The sequence below is a fragment of the Lucilia cuprina genome, chromosome 2 (assembly GCF_022045245.1).
Source record: "Lucilia cuprina isolate Lc7/37 chromosome 2, ASM2204524v1, whole genome shotgun sequence".
In the NCBI taxonomy this organism is placed as follows: Eukaryota; Metazoa; Arthropoda; class Insecta; order Diptera; family Calliphoridae; genus Lucilia; species Lucilia cuprina.
Window position 1 is genome coordinate 67,287,406 of NC_060950.1, and position 7,268 is coordinate 67,294,673.

Consider the following 7,268-nt stretch of genomic DNA (forward strand, 5'->3'; position numbering starts at 1 on the left):
CTAACTAACTAACTAACTAACTAACTAACTAACTAACTAACTAACTAACTAACTAACTAACTAACTAACTAACTAACTAACTAACTAACTAACTAACTAACTAAATGTTCTCCACAAAAAGCTTTCCACATTTTGAAGGTTTATTTTAAAAAGCTTTCTGTAAAAGTTTTTAATAAAAAGCTTTCTGTAAAAGTTTTTAACCCAAATCTTTTTATGTTGAAAAGGTTTCTAATAGAAATCTTTTGATATACACATTTTTATATAAAGCTTTCGATATTTGAAAAAAAATTCTAATAAAAAGCTTTAGATATTGCAAAAGCTTCTAATAAAAAGCTTTTGATATTGCAAAAGATTCTAATATAAAGATTTTGATATAGAAGAGGTTTCTAATTGAAAGCTTTTGATTAACAAAACTTTTAAAATATAAAGCTTTCGATAATACAAATGATTCTAATAGAAAACTTTCTATAATGCTTCTGATAGTAAGCTTTCTAGCACAAAGCTTTCGATATTGCAAAAGTTTCGAACACAAATTAAAGCTTTCTATAATGCTTTTGATAGTAAGCTTTCTAGCACAAAGTTTTCGATATTGCAAAAGTTTCGAACAAAAATCTTTTGATGTTGAAAAGGTTTCAAATAGAAATCTTCTGGTATAGGAATTTTTACACAGAGCTTCGAGATAGGAAACAATTATAATAGAAAGCTTTTGACATTAAAAAAGTTTATAATAGAAAGCTTTTGATATTGCAAAATATATATAATAATATAATGATTTTGATAATGAAAAAGTTTAAAATGTAAAAGTTTAAAAATGTAAAGCTTTCGATAATAAAAACGATTCTAATAGAAAGCTTTCTATATTCCAGGGATTTCAAATCAATATTGCAACAATTTCTAATAGAAAGCTTTTAATATTACAAACGATTCTAATAGAAAGGTTTTGATTTCTAATACAGAATTTTTCACACAGTTTCTAATGATATTGAAAAAGTTTCGAATAGAAAGCTTTTGATAAAGAAAATGTAAGCATCTGATATAGAAAAGTTTTAAATTTGAAAGCTTTCTACATTGCAAGGATTTATAGTGCAAATCGTTCTGTAAAAAGTTTTGAATCTAAAAAGCTTATACAACATTTTTTTATAAGTAATTATAACTTACTTTTTATTTGTGCTGTGCCTGGCAGTATTCTGCACTGTCTAGATGAAACTCCATAGATGTAGGAACAGGTCTAACCAGCTGCAATGAAAACAAAATATAAACAAAACAAATTAAAATCTTTCGACAAAAAATGTAAAAAAGAATATTTAATTTTATTTTTACAAAAAAGCTTAATCAAACATGAAAAATATTTGCAAACAAAAATCTATTTTTAACCTTCAACTAACACGCAATTAATAGATAAAAAAATTAAATCTGAAAAAATAATAAATATTTTCTAAAAAGAAAAAAATCTGCATTAAATGCAATAAAAATTTTGCTCTTTATGACATTTTAAAAATAAACAACAAGGAGAAATAAATTATGAATAAATATTTCAGGCCATGACAAAATATATTTTTGGCCAAAAGAAAACCAAAAAAACAAAAAAAAAACCAAAAAAAAAACACATACTTCCATCTTCGATAAGACAACAATATTTTGACATGACAGCAGTTGATGAAAAAAAAAAAATAAAAAAATAGAAACATATCAAGTTGTCAGTCTGACATTTTAATGAAAGCGAATGCTGCCTTTTCTATAGAAACCCACCAAAAGGAAAATGTGTTTCCTTTTAAACCACTATTTACGAAAAGAAACACAAAATCAAGACATTTTTATGATTTAAGAGCAAAATATGGGAAAAAAAAATTTAAATAAAAACAAAATTCATTATTAAGTTTTTACCACAAAATATTTATTTAAACATTTAAATTTAATCATGTAAATAATTTATTTTCTTTAACATGTTAAAGCAACAAGTATGAGAAATGTTTTGAAGAAAATTTGAATTTATTAGTTTTTATTAAAACAAATTAAAAATACAAATTACGTATACGCCACACGGCCGGCAGCAAAGAAAATGATTAATGCCACACAACCCAGTGAGAAAACAAACGAAATGTTAGATTTTTGCAAAGATTTAAGTAAAAAGCTTTTCATATTGCAATGGTTTCTAGTAGAAAGCTTTCGTTATTACAGTTGAATCTAGTAGGAAGTTTTCTATATTAAAAATAATTTTAGTAAAAAGCTTTGCATAAAGCCAAAGTTTCTAATAGTAAGCTTTTAAAATTTCCAAGTATTTCACTGAAAAGCTTTCGTTATCACAACTGATTCTTATATAATGGTTTCAAGTAGAAAGTTTTCGATATTTAAAATAAATTTAATAGAAAGCTTTTAATTTGCAAAGATTATAAAAGAAGCTTTGTATAAATCAAAAGTTTATAATAGTTAGCTTTTGATTTTTCAAAGTTTTTTACTAGAAAGCTTTAGATATCACAACGAATTTTTATATTATTGTAGAAAGTTGTCGATATTTAAAAGAATTCTAATAAATAGCTTTTGATTTTAAAAACATTAATAAAACAATCTTTCCATATAACAAAGCTTTCAAGTTTTTCCTGTAAGAAAGCTTTCGATAATACAATGTATTCTTATATAATGGTTTCTAGTAGAAAGTTTTCGATAAAAAAAAGAATTTTAATAAAAAAGCTTTATATTTTGCAAAACTTTATAAAAGAAGCTTTCCATATAGCAAGCTTTTCATATTTTCTAGTTTTTTAGTAAAGAGTTTTCGATATCACAACGGATTATTTTAGAATATTTTCAATAGTAAGCTTTTTGATAATTTTAAGTTTTTAGTAGATATTTTGAAGTTTTTCACAACCAAGCTTTCGATTTCACAACGGATTCTTATAAATAGTAAAAGCTTTGTTTTTTTTGTCAAAGTATCTAACAGAAAGCTTCTGATATTGCAGTTTTGAAATAAAATGCTCAAAACTTCCACAAGCATGTAAACGAAAGCTTTTAATAAAGCACAAAATAAGGTTAAAATATTAAGCTTTTGCTATAGCGAAGAATTTTATAGAAAGTTACCAGCAAACTTTACTATAAAGCTTTTACCTGAACAATGGCTTTCGCAATAGCAAAATAAAATTTTTTATAAAACGCTTTCTCTATAGCAAAGTTTTCTACCTAAAGCTTTCGCTATAGTAACGAATTATATAACAAACTTTCGCTATAACACAGGTTTAAGAAGGAAGCTTTCGCTTCTACTTTATGATTTCAACATAAATCCTTCGGTTTCTATAAAAAGCTTTCGCTATAGTAAAGGTTTGTTTAGAATGCAATAGATATAGCAATTCGAACAGAAAGCTTTCGCTAATAGATTTTCTATAGTAAATTCTCAAGAGATAGTTTAGTTTTGTTCGCTGGGTTTGTTTTACTCGAATAGTGAACAGAAATTACACAATTTTTATTAATAGTTCTAATGATGAAAAGCTATTAAAAATTTAAATGAGAATAATTATTTTCATTTACAAAAATTTTTAAGCAACAGCAATAATTTTAACTAAAATGTAATTGAAAGAAAATGTGAAATATGAGAACATGAAAACACTCAAGATATCTTTAATATAAAATAATTTTTAAAACAATTTATCCAGAATTATTATTCAATAAATTTTTTGCATGTTGCATAGTAGGGTGTTTAGTTTTTGTTGGTATAAGTTAAATTTTTATTAAACAATTATCATTGAAATTCACACGTTTAGTGGTATTATATATTCTTGTTTTGTGTCTTTATAAATTGGTCACATGTAATAAATGTTTATTGTTCGTGTTTAGTAGTCAAGTAATAAAATTGATATCAATTTTAATCATAATGATTTATTATAGCTTGACAATGAAATTGTTAACAAACAAAAACAAAAAAAACAAGGCTAAGAATGAAAGTAATAAGGAATGTTTAAAGAAACTTAAATTTTTGAAAGCAATAGCTTTGACATAGAAAACGAAACGAAAGTTTTTCCATAAAAACTTTTCATATCGAAAGCTTTTCCACAAAAACTTTTCATATCGAAAGCTTTTCCACAAAAACATTTGTTATTTGTTAGAATATTCTATGAAAACATTGAAATTGAAAGCTTTTTTAATAAAAAAAAGTTAAATTGAAATCTATTCTGCAGAAAACAATTGATATCGAAAGCTTTTTTATAAAAACGTAAGATATCGAAAGCTTTTCCATAAAAAACGTTTAATTAATAGCTATTCTTCAGAAAGCTATTGATATCGAAAGCTTTTTTTTATAAAAACGCAAGATATTGAAATCTTTTTTATAAAAAAAACTTTTCATATCGATTACTTTTCTATACTTCTTTCTATCGAAAGTTCTTTCATAAAAACTTTTGATATCGAAAGCTTTTCCATAAAAACTTTTGCTATAGAAAGCTATTCCATGAAAACATTGAAATTGGAAGCTTTTCAATAAAAAAAACGTTTAATTGAAAGCTATTCTGCAGAAAACTATTAAAAACTCAAGTCTTTTTATAAAATCGTAAGACATCGAAATCTTTTTTATTAAAAAAACTTTTGATATCGATTAATTTTCTACACTTCTTTCTATTGAAAGTTTTTCCATAAAAACTTTTGATATCGAAAGCTTTTCCATAAAAACATTTGCTATAGAAAGCTATTCCATGAAAACATTGAAATTAAAAGCTTTTCAATAAAAATCGTTTAATTGAAAGCTATTATGCAGAAAACTATTGATATCGAAAGCTTTTTCATAAAAACGTAAGATATCGAAATCTTTTTTATAAAAAAAACCCGATTTGATCGATTACTTTTCTATTGAGAACTTTTAATTGGAAAACTTTTGACACCTAAAGCTTTACTCTACAAAAACTTTTAAATTTAAAAGCTTTTGCATAAAAAATTTTAAATCGAATGAACGTTGAAGTGAAAGCTTTTCTGCAGAAAACTATTGATATCGAAAACATTTTTTATAAAAACATTTGATATCGAAGGCTTTTTAATAGAAAAACTTCTGATATTGGAAACTTTTCTATACAAGTTTTCAATATTGAGAACTTTTCCGTAGAAAACTTTTCATAACGAAAACTTTTCTGTAAAAGTTTTCTATAAAAACACTTTTAATATTAAAATCTTTTCTATAGAAAACTTTGGATATAGAAATCTTTTCTATTGAAAACTTTAAATATCGAAAACTTATCTATAGAAAACTTTCAATATTGAAAATTTCTCTGTAGAAAACTTCTAATATTGAAAACTTTTCTAAAGAAAACTTATGATATCGAAAACTTTTGACATCGAAATCTTTTGATATTGAAAACTTTTAATATCGAAAACTTTTGTATAGAAAATATTTGATATCGAAAAATTTGCTATAGAAAACATTTAATAACTTTTCATAAAGAAAGCTGTTAATACCGAAAACTTTATAATCTATTAATAGCAAAAGCTTTAAAATCAAAACTTGTTTGTATAGTAAAACTTTCCGATATTAAATTCTTTTATTTAGAAAAGCTTTCAATATTAAAATGTTTGCTTTGTAAAACTTTCAACATTTAAGCTTTTTCTTTTGAAAACTTTCAATATTGAAATGTTTCCAATAAAAAGCTTTCGATATTTGAAATTTTTCTTTTGAAATATTCCATGAAATTGCAAAGATTTCAATATTTAAGACATTTCTTTTGAAAAGCTTGCAATATTCAAAAGTTTTGTTAAAAAAGCTTTCAAAGTTGAAAAGTTGTTTTTAAGCTTTCAATATTAAAATGTTTTGTTTGTAATCTAAGGTTTTCTTTGGAAAAACTTTCGATATTGTAAACTTTTTTTGAAAAGCTTTTAGTTTACAATTTTAAGGAAATTTATATTAAAAAGTTTATTAAAGAAACATGCAGTTTGTTAGTAAAGAATGTTAATTTCTTAATTTCTTACCTTAAATTTAATAATGTTAGTAAAATGTATTTAAACAATTTTAACTTCATTAATTTAAAACTCTTTTTTTATTTAGTTTATACAAGTATAGTTTATGTATATTTGTAAAAGCTTTTAACAATTTTGCTTAAAGTTTTGTTTTGTTATACATTTTATTATTTCAGACTTTTTGTAAATTTCTCTCCCACTATGAAAACAAAGTTTTTTGTTTGCAAAAAATGTTTTTATTTTTTGGTAAAAAGCTTTTGTTTTTTTAATGAAAAAAAAATATAAATAAAAATTCAGGGATTTTTATTTTTTTTCTAAATTATATTGAAGAATTGTATAATATGTGTCGCAAAAGCTGGAAAAAGGAAGAACAAATAAACAAAAACAATATAATTGTAATAAATTGCATGAACAAATCAAATTTCTTAGAAACAATTGCAAATTAAATTGTTTGTAAATTTTTGTTAAAAAGAAACAAAATAAAAACAATTTATTGCTAAACAAATTGTTAAGCCGAAAAAAAATAAAAAGTTAAAAAAACAAACAAATACTAAAAACAAAACCACCCAAAACACCCCCATTTTAATAAAAAATTTAATTTTCTTTAAAAGAAAACTACAGCAAAAAAGGTCGTTTACTTGAACTTGAGACTAAATTGCTGCAACAAATGATGAAATCTTTTAAGAACAACGACATTAAAATACAAAATTAGCGTAAAAAAATATTAAACAAAATAAAAAAAAACTAAAATAAACAATGACTTTATATTTTTACTGCATATAAACTAAACAAAAAAAAAAAGTATATGTAAAATAATTAAAAAAAAAAACGAAACGAAATAAAACTAAAATAATTTACGCTTTATTGCGAAAATGAAATGTATATAAAAATTAATTGATAACGTACGTTTTGGGTTGGTTCAATGGTTGGGTAGTGTGTATGTGCGGCGTTGTTTGTCGTCGTCTGTCGTCAAGTAAATAAAAATGTAAATAAATGTTTTTTTTTTGGTTTTCATTTAATGAAAATCATATGATTCAACAAAACGAATTCTAGTTAAGGGAATGAAAAGGGAAAAAAGAAAAAGAACAAATAGTAACATGACGGTTAGTTGTAGCGGTCATGGACGTTTTACATTACATAAGGGAAAAGTTATTAGAATTCTAAAGAAGAAGCAAGAGAAAGGGAAAATTATAAAATTTATAAGAGAAATAAAGAGAAAAATCAATTTTAATACAGTACTGTTCTAGTTCTGTTTTAGTTCTGTTCTAGTTCTGTTCTAGTTCTGTTCTAGTTCCGTTCTAGTTCTGTTCTAGTTCTGTTCTAGTTCTGTTCTAGTTCTGTTCTAG